The 10,752-nt window shown below is 40.1% G+C and overlaps 1 long non-coding RNA gene across 1 annotated transcript; it reads right to left on the reverse strand.

The window, feature by feature from the left end:
• Positions 1-616: 616 nt before the first annotated feature.
• LOC135578163 (uncharacterized) lies at positions 617-7,601 on the reverse strand. The gene is made up of 2 exons (XR_010469503.1): positions 6,920-7,601; positions 617-5,376 (listed from the first exon to the last, which is right to left on the reverse strand). It is a non-coding gene; the product is annotated as an uncharacterized LOC135578163 (long non-coding RNA).
• Positions 7,602-10,752: the final 3,151 nt, after the last annotated feature.

Raw genomic sequence — 10,752 nt, forward strand, 5'->3', positions numbered from 1 at the left:
ACTGCTGAAGAGCTTCCGTGTGGTTTCTATGAGAGCAGACTCTGGATCCAAAAGCGGAGAAAAGATTCTGCTCTAGGCTACATTTGCAGCACTGAGTTTGGTAGAACCACACAGAGGCAACTGACACTAACATCTTGCCTTGCCTGTGACCACCAGCTTAAAATCTCTCTCCTTCTCCAGCATAAGAACAAGTAAATTGATAGAAATCACATTTCCTTTATGTTAATGGGAACTGTGGGAACTGTTCTAAGCAACTCCTTTTTTTTTTTTTTTTCCCTGGTGACTGTAACACTTTTTAAACATACTCAAGTATATTTGCATCAAAATACTAGGGAGCTTCTTCTGCCAAAACTGTGCATCATTAGTATATATTATCCAATTTACTTTTTGTACAAGGAGATAATAATAGATTTCATAATGATCTCATTTAGTTATAATTTGCAAACAAAACCAGAAGAACCAAATTAATTAGCAGGTCAGACTCACCTTATTTGAAGACAACTGACAAGACTCCAGTGAAAGAGTTAGAAAAATTTAAAAGGTAATGATTTTAGCCTTTTGCTGAACAAGATGAAGGAAAACAAAAACATATTAATTAAAAATACCAACATACAAGTCTGCAGAAATATTATGTTTAATTGGAAGTTTATTTCAAATAAATTACTCACTGTTAGTTAATTACTGTTGCTAAGTATGTTTTAGCAGTTCAAAGTGCTAAGAACTGCCAGGTCTGGCAGAATGGTGCTCATACACATCTGTTCCTGTAGGAGGCTGATAAGCCAGGGTTATTTTACGCACATGATATTTTCTTCTTTCCAAAATAGCTGAATAAAATAACAACTACTCTTAGAATTTCTCAGATTATAATCAAGTTGAAAGTTCCACCCCAAACCAGAACCATGAGTAATGGAATAAATGGGTATTTTGCCCATCCAATACCCAAAATGCTTTATTTCCAGTCAGAAAACCTGTTCTTCTCCAAAGTTCAGTGAAAAAAGTCCTCCCTTTCTTGGTGGGAGTCAAAATGAACCCAAGAGAGCTTTATGGTTGTTGTCTGTGGGTCTCCATTATGAATGATTCAGCCTATGAATGGTGCCACCATTCTTCACTTCCCATTTCAGTCATCATCATCTATGTCAGGCTGGGTAGATCCCTCCTGAGGACAGCCAGCTTGAAAGAATATGAAGCAAGGTTGCTGCTTCTTTGCTTTTGTACTGTCAGTTGACCCAGCTGTGAAATTATGCAAGATTTAGAAAGGAAGCTGGGAACTAGATGGAAAAAACATGTTCTGATTGAACTGATGTTTCATGACAGGTCTTATTGGCCATCAAAGCAGATACGAGATGCTTGGCTGGGTCTGACATATGTCATTATGTCAGAGTGTTCACAGCCCTCAAAACCTTGTTCCCTGAAAACTATGTCAAATTATTAACAGACAGTTGTTAAAAGCTCCTGAGAGCATCCTCCCCTACATTTCCAAGCAACTCCCCCTTCAGTGGATGTCTGCACAGCATTAACTATCATAGATGGTCCAAAGAAGTCACATCACAGTGAAAAAATAATTTCTGCTTTTGTGATTAATATTATTAAGCAAAATAGACTACAGATACAAATTCTTTAAAAAGAATTGGATCATCTGAACTTTTAAAATCTCTCTCAAGGTTTCCCCCTCGCCTCTGACACTATGTACACAGCAGGACTGCTTCAAATTGCATCATATACCATAAGAAAAATTGAGCCACTTTTAGGCTGAATTTATCACACTGCAGGCAGCATAGAACAGAAAGACAACAAGGTTTCCACCAAGTCAGTTATTAGGAGGGACTGTCAGATGGCATAATGCTTGAATGGGTATTGACAAAAGTATCCGAGTTTAGATGTCAGTCTTGCAAAATTACAAATGACGAGCAAGTACGTGATGTCTGTGGCAGCCTGATTCTTGTAACAATAGCTCACATGTGACTGCTTTAGAAAACATGAACTAAATTTGTATAAATTCTCTTTTGTGACCCACCCTCTCCTGGGCTAGGAACACATCTTTCTCACACTGCTGCCTTCTTAAAATGCATTTTGATCTCTATGCTCCCTGAACCACTGGGGACTAAGGGTCAAAATACTTTTTCTCGGTGCAGACATGCTCCTTCCCTGTCCCCATCTCTCTGACAACCAGTGGAGTAGCTCAGCAATGCACAGTTCCTTAAGAGAAGGCTGTGCTAAAATATTTATTTTTGTGTCAGAATGTGTAAACACTGGTTTTCATTTCAGAGCCCAAATACTATCCCACCCTTCCAGTGCTGTCAATATAATTTATGGATCTAAAAGCTGATTATGGAAAAGTCACAAGTGTTACAATCTGCAAAGGCAAAGCAAACCCATTCCTTTCATTCCTCAGGCACTACAGGGAGAACAAGGCACAAATTTCGTGTGGCAAGGAAAGACTGGTGTATTCATTACGTACTATCATACATATTAAACAGGAGAGTGCTCCTCGGAGTCTGAAAAAACAGACGAGAAGACTTTACGTGCCATGAATCCTGCCTGATTTTCTTTACATTCTGCTAGAAAGAAATATGGAAAACAATAATATTTATCAAAAGGTATTTGAAGCACCTCTGCTTTTCTTTTCATATGCTTTGTAACTCAAAGTAAATAGCTGTTAAAGGAAACTAATGAACATAAAGGACTAACATTTCCGAAGTATGTATTAATGCTTCTGAACTGATTACACTTTTAAAATAAACTCCTTTCGTACCCATACAATAAGCAGGGTCACAGACAAGTTCTCTGATTGGAGTGTGACTTGTAGCATGTGGTGTAGGGCTGAAACTGGTGTTTATTCTTTATTGTAAGTCACAAAAAAATCTCAGAGAATTGCTGTGATGGCTGCTAAAAAATTTTAAATCCTTCTAAGGCAATCAAGATTAGTATTTTGCAAGGCAGAGGTCTAGCACTACTGTAAATTTTTTTTATCTGGTATGTCACAACCTTCAGTATTATTCTTAGTAGTGTGATTTTCTCTACCTTATTGATGAGGGGTTTGCTTTAGAAAGCCCTTTGTTCACAAATATGATCTAGTCCTTATATGTAGCCAAATGAATAGAGGTCATCTGTTCTGAAAGTAGCCTAGCGTCCTATGCCATCCTGTTGCACTTGAAATCTGAAATTGGAAGACATCTTTTATTGTTAACTTTTCTAATCTTACTATAAATGGCACATAAATAAGTGGTCCCTCATTTTCTTCTCTGGGTACTCTTGGAGTTTGTAGGGATTCAGCATGGAAAGGGCAAATAGGTGAGCCATACCAGGCTCTGCTCCATCATAGAAGTTTATATACAACAGACAAAAAGTAAGGCTGATGCACTCAATATACTCCTAAGAGAAAGCCCAAGAACTGTAGTTGCTGCTGTAGTTTGCACTGTCAGACATGAATACATCTCAGTACTGCTTCATGGCCCTGGAAATGGTGGTTAACAGGCAAAGAGGGTGAGACTTAGCTTAAGAACTCATGGCCACTGTACTGGTAGCTTGGGTAGGCAGAGGGGAGACAAGGAGAAGAACAAGGGCTATATCAGTAACATAGTCCTGACTACTGAAAATACTGTTATAAAAGCCTTTGCCCAAGCCTTGAGACAGAACATTCCTCCTTCCTTTTGGAAGGGACCATGCCCAAAGGCACCCACCTCCCAAAGCAGGCTTTGTAAAAGCACAAAATAACAAACAAGGATAACCTTGAAAACAAAAGAAACTCAGATTTCACCCGGTGGGTGAAATCTCCTCTGAGTGCACTACCCTGGCAAGATGATCCTTCCCTGGTCCAGTTCTGCATTTTTTTCACTGATTCCCTGCAGTAAGCACCCTCAGCCCCCAGAAGACATGAGGCTGTGCTAGGAGTCTGCACCCAGAGCATATCACCTTCCTCTGCTCTGGTGTCCTGGGCCTCCTTTGCTGTGTGACCCACTGCCTGCCTCATCTCACCTTCTGGAAGCTGAGCACGTCCAGCCAGCTCTGGGGAAGGTGCCACCTCCCCTCTGCTCAGTGCGACTCCCTTGGTGGAGCAGGCTGCAGCAGGGATGAGGTAGCAAGGCAGTCTTTCTTGTCCTCGCATCTCTGTCATCTGTCTACCATCTCCTCTTGTAATCCATGGTCGTTCAGCATACCACTAGCAAGGCCACACATTGTACAGCATTGGTCTACGTAGGTTTGGGACAGAGAAAGACATTGGAAAGATTTTTAGACTTACTGTCACTCCATGGTAATATAGACCCTGTCTAAGAAGAACTCCAGGCATCCTGAAACAAGAATTTGTTTTTTCAAACAAATATCCCTTCGAAATACAGAAATCTACTCATGTTTTATTTAACCTTCTAGCCTTATGATCTTTGAGATGGGCTAGAAATGTCTGAATCCTGAAGAAAATTAGTTGAATATGTACCTAAATGGATTTTGTCAGAATTTCTTGGAAAATTATTTGCTTTCCTATTAAACTATGGATGGCAGCTGAATGCAGAAGGTATCTTAGAATAAATTACGCAGTCATAGAATCATGTAATCGTAGAATCATACAATAGTTTGGGTTGGAAGGGACCTTTAAAGTTCATCTAGTCCAAGGCCCCTGCAATGAACATATTCAACTAGATCAGGTTGCTCAGAGCTCTGTCCAACCTGGCATTGAATATTTCCAGGCATGGGCCTTCTACCACCTCTCTGGGCAACCTGGGCGAGTGTTTCACCACTCTCATTGTAAAAAAATGTCTTCCTCATATTTAGCCTGAATCTCCCCTCTTTTAATTTGAAACTATTACCTCTTGTCCTGTTGTAAGAGATCCTGCTAAAATATCTGTCCTCCTCTTTCTTACAGGCCCCTTTTAACTACTGGAAGGCTGCAATAAGATCTCCCTGGAGCCTTCTCTTCTCCAGACTGAACAACCCCAACTCTCTCAGTCTGTTCTCATAGAAGAGCTGTTCCAGCCCTTTGATCATCTTTGTGACCCTCCTCTGGCCCCTCTCCAACAAGTCCATGTCTTTCCTCTACTGAGGACTCCAGAGCTGGTTGCAGGGCTCCAGATGGGGTCTCATCAGAGCAGAGTAGAGGGGCAGAATCACCTCCCTCGACCTGCTGGCCAAACAAATAGTCTTATGTTAACCTTGTATTAAGATTATTGCAAGATGTAGTAATGTTAAAATAAAATAGAATGGAGTTTAGGAGAGAGAACCTGGGGTTTCAGTTCCAGGGAAGCACCTCAGGTCGGGGCAGCCTTTCCTTTACGTTGGGTTAGACAGCGGAGATCTGGGAGAACACCACCATCCCAGAGTGTCCAGGGAGAAGACAGCTTTCCAGTGCCATCCGTTCCTCTGCACAGCCTCTCAGGGACTTATCTGGAAGATGCAAAACAACCCCACCTGTTTTGTGGCAAACCTCTCGCAGAATTTGTCAAACTGACCAAAACCTCTCACAGCTTGGGCTGCTGGGTGGTGTCTATCTGCATTAGTCTCACTGGAGTGAAAAAAAATCTTTCAAACTGGCATCAAGGCAAAATGGGTAACCTAAAACAAAACTGCAGTTTTACAAAATGGTCTTTTTTAACTCATTGATTTCTGAGTACAGTTAACAAAATTATTATTTCAATACCACTGTAATGTAAATATAGGGATTGTGTTCTCCTTACGTGGGGATACCTGATGTTGCTGTATCAATTTTGAATAGCAGAAGAAGCCCTTCAGACCTGCAAAAGACTTATATGTACAAATTATATATTGTAAATTTTCACAGATTTTTTCTTGGCTTGCTGCCATCCTGGAGCTATACTTGTTTTGTGCTTATGGAACAAGCTTCCCCAAAGTGGCACTCACCATTCCACTTCAAAGCCAGTGTACATAGCAGGAGAAGGTAAATTACACAAATGCCTGCAAGCAAAACACTAAATGCTTTGATATCATTCATTAATACTTTCATAGGTATGAAGCTTTCTCTAAAAGAACAATAGTTGAGAGCCTGCTCCGATTTCTAATCCTAGGTTTGTTCCTAATATAAACAATGTACAGCAGAATGAATAACTGGTGGTTGTTTATTAGTCATTAAAAATTATTTGATCAAAACATCTATTTCTGCTAATCCAGTAGATGATTCTAAGGAAACAGTAGGTTCGGGGTGGGTTTTTTCACTGCTTCATCAAGGAGCAGTGAGACTGGATGACCTCAAGAGTCTTGCCCAACATAAATGATTCTGTGATCTATAAATTAAAACAAAATTTCTTAGGAAGATATATCACGTGATTTGCTGAGGTTCAGATATATCCTTTATCTTCTTAATGCACTGAGGAATCTGCAGAAATTAGTTCTTGGTTTCCAATAATTTTCCATTGATTAACTTGTAATATGTGACCTGAAACTTCACGTCATCTTAAGTGGTAGGATGATCAGGTTATGAGTGGTAGAAAAATGTGAAAATAGCAGAAATTTGCAAATTTTCTTGAATTATATTTATGTTACTGCTTTTTTCTTGGTGACTAATCAAGGATATTCCATTTTTCTAACTAAAGCAGAATTTAGTTTGGAACTTTTATTAAGAAATATGAACCCAAAGATTATTTTCTAGACATAGTATATTGTTTTGATAGGCTAATTTTTATTGAATAATTCTCCACTAGCACTTCTTTTTTTCGTTTTGTTTTTGTTTTTACAGCTCTGTTTAAAGGTACACTGTTGATTTCCAGATGGTTTTGTGTACATTCAGTGCCTTTAGTTTTTTGAATTATTTTTCCTGAAAGACATAACAACACACTGTTATGATTCCCATCTCAATTATTTTTGCAAGGTCATGTTCTGTAGGATTCTTTGCATCTTTTCCTGGTCTGTAGCAATATCTGTTTTTCCTATTTAACATTAATATTTATTCCTGTCATAGTAATTATTAACATACATGTATACTTCTCACTGTTGTTCCCAGCAGTGCCAAGAAGAGCATCCCTAGAATCACTGCAATAATCCAGCAAGTACTACGTGAAACAGGAGAATCTAAGAAGAAAAAGAACATAAATGTGAGAAATGTGAGGCTTTCTCAGTGGGACCAGTTATAACAATACAACTTATCTCAAACTGTGATGTCTGTTTACCTCAGCCTGCACTCATTTCAGAGTCCAATACTGTCTGACCAGGTTATTTTCAATATTCCACACATGGATATTTTAATGTTTAATACCAAATTTAGTTATCTGAAAATACATGTGTCACGGAGGTACCCCAAGGTTAGTTTAAGGGACAACAGGGTCCAAAACAACTTTTATTAAACCGGTGAGAAATAGGGTTTTAACACTCCAAAGTGACTTAAATAAAGGTTCGGATACCAGTTGAGGAAAATTATTAAGGGGCAGCAACAAACACAACAGGCGGTCCACAGAGTGCATGCATGTGGCTTCACTCAGAACAATGCCGGAGCCAGCCCTGAGTCCGAGACGAATACACACTTGCCTGAACACGGTGCGGGATTATTTTTAAAGAGATACACGTACTCATAGTGAGTACGGAAAGTGTACACTCGCGATTCTGCGAGGGTAAATTTATAATACACTCGCAATCCTGCGAGGGTTAATTTACTTACACGCGCAAATGTGCAAGGAATATTACACGTGCTTATGTGGAAGCACAGGAGGAAAATACACTCGAGATTGTGCGAGGAAATAATTTATACACGTGCTTGTATTGAGCACAGAAAGTTACACGTGCAAATGTGCACGGAAAGCACATGTACTTGTATTAAGCATGGAAAGTAAGCGTGCAAAAGTGCACGGACAGTTACACGTGCAAATGTGCACGGAATAAAAATACACCCGTGATTCTGCAAGGATTAATTTTACACGTGCTCGTATTGAGCACGGGAAGTTACATGTGCATATGTGCACGAAAAGTATAAATATACTCACAATCCTGCAAGAAGTTTTACTCACACCCGTGGCGGCGAGGCAAGCGGAGTCTCCATCCCGGGGAGGGGGGCTCTTGGCGGCAGCATCTTGCTCGTGCTCCGAGAGACCCGCAACAATGGGCGGAGTCTCGACGAGAATCCTGTTTTTATATTCGCTGATCAGATCTGACTGTAGGCATTCTAGAAGCTTCTCTGCACCCCCACACTGGTTGTGGGTGCCCCTGAAGCCTCCAAACATCCCCCACACTGGCCGCAGGTGCCCAGCGGCTCAGTGGCGCCTCAGCACTCCCTTCTCCTAATGGCCCTGGCCAGGGTGCTCTGGGGCCAAACAAAAGAAGCTGTTAGCCTCAAGTAGCAGAGAGAGAGGGAGATATGCCTATTCCTTCCGTACTGAAGGAGGGAGGGGGAGAGAGGGAGGTTTGCATTCTGCCACAACGTGCTATTACATAGGATTCTGATTTAGCAGAATGATACAGCTATGTGTTGAAAGCACAACACAAATGCAAATTACACTTAGTAGAATAGAGCAAGTTCTATATACAGCTGAATCACACTACAAATATGGTTCTCATTGCCAGGCTCTGTGATATGCTCACCACTGCAACATTGGGTGGTACCAGAAAGGAAAATGTGGGTTTAAGCAGCTCAAGCCTGTTGATCTCTTCAAAGGTCTTTTTGTCAGTTATTCACTGGTTGTACTCTGTGTTAGGCTGAGCCACATGTAGACTCACTCCATGCTGGTCTGGCTAACTCAGGAAGACCGTTGCATTCTTTTGAGTGCTGATACAACTGTTAATCTAAAAAAAAAAAGAAAAGTATCTGTCTGTCTCCTTAATGTTAAGTTCAACTTTCTTTCTGACAGCTACTTTTCAGTCACTGCATACTTCATGAGTACATTGCACTTGCCCATCTCCTTTGAGCCTTCTCCCATTGTAGAGGCTTATTGATCAGTGACAACTGAAATAAATAACTTACTTTTTTTCTATGGATAAACAACATTTAATCCAATTCCTTGTATTCCTTAAACACGTGTTCATTAGAGCATAAGCAAAACAGCGCTGGGTGCGCGGGGGATTCGCTCCGCCCAACACGCACACCTTTAAACAATAAGAAGTGTGCTTAAATACAGTAAGGTATTACATATTCATAATGACCCCAGGAACACTTATACATATGCATAACCTTTCCCTGCTTCTGATTAAAATGAGTCTCAGATAACCATTTCCATAGACCCTCCCCTGTTGCACCTGCGCAGTGCCACTTGGTGAATTTGAGGAGGGGTCTTTGGACGAAGGCTCCTTCAGCTTCGTCACAGTGAACTTCTTACCTTTGGCCCATTATGTTGAATCAACTGGGACCCAAGCTGCCAAGTCGATTGAAACCAGACTGGTGCCCCCTTTTGCTGTAAATCATCATTATCTTGTCTCCTCAAGTTTACAGCTAGGTGCAGTAAAACTTCTTATCTTGGCATTTGATGGGGTTCTGTTCTTCTTAACATAAAGCTCTAAACTAAGCATTTATTGTGTGGCTAAGCCTTAAAGGTTAGTTCATTAGTGGGCACCCATTATATGTTTAATTAACCCTTAAAATGTTAGCTCCCTCTGTCAATATAACTTCATAAGCAAGTTTCATAACTATTTACATAGAACTTAACCACCTTTTCCTTTTTCCAGGTTCAGAGCCCGTGCCTCATTTGGTTATATCTGTAAACATTAAACATCTTAGCACGAATCACAACTGTATTTCTCACAACAACTCAGGCTTACATCTGAAGAGCAGTCCAAATACAATGACTGTTTCAATATGGCATCAACAAAAATTATGAGGTCACACATCACTTTGTTGGCTTTGCAAGTCTCCATCTTTAACCTGCCTTGAACTACCCATCCTTCCCAACTTCAAACAGCAGGATAAAAAGAAAAATTTGTAGCATACAAATGCTAAGACGTGAAATATGTTAGACTATTTATTAAAAAATGCATACAACCTTCCCATTATTAACAGACTTTACCTTTGCTCTTGATGTTCTCCTCTGTTCTTTGTCTTCTCATCATATGTTTCTTGGAAGAACTGATCTGTTTCACGTTCAGATAGATGTGCTCCTTTTTATTCCTGTCACATGCTTTTAAGTGTTGGGGTTTTTTACTTTGCTTTACTTGAAACTTAGAAACCCAAATATCAACAAAGTCCAGATCTAGATCTGAATTTCCCTGGAGATCAATAGAGCTTTCCTCCCAGCAGTTTGGAATCATTTCTATCAACAGAGCAAATTATTAGCAAAAGGGTAATACATAGAAGCAATGGTGTCCTAAATCAGCTTTCTCAAATACAGTATCACTTAAGCAATGAAAATAGCTTATGAAGAGTTCTGTCTTTTGTGATTAAACTGCTGCTACGACAGATATTAGGTAGGTCAATGCTAGACAGGGGATCTTTCTTTCACAGGGAACTGACATTATCTCACATTCTCCATATCAATGAATATAAGAAAGCAACTTAGGCTTGACTGAGATGACAAAGGTGAGGAATAAAATTTCCTTACGCATTCAGTCTGTATCAATGGCATACTGGTTTAAAAACAAAGTCCTTTGAGCATCTGGACAAGAAAATCTGGGGTTTTTTACCTTAATTCCACAGGAGGAAGCTGAAATGTAAGAGCAAAACAGGTGGTGCATCTTTCCCAATCTTCATATGTGACTCTGCAAGAAGACAAAGTGATCATTACTATCAGACTGAAACAGGGTAACTGAGACATGAGAAAAAAGTATTGTGGTGACCCACACAGGAAATGCACATTCCTTTACCCCAGCACTAAGCTTTACCCTTTCAAAGTG

The sequence above is a fragment of the Columba livia genome, unplaced genomic scaffold, assembly GCF_036013475.1.
Source record: "Columba livia isolate bColLiv1 breed racing homer unplaced genomic scaffold, bColLiv1.pat.W.v2 Scaffold_84, whole genome shotgun sequence".
Taxonomy (NCBI): domain Eukaryota; kingdom Metazoa; phylum Chordata; class Aves; order Columbiformes; family Columbidae; genus Columba; species Columba livia.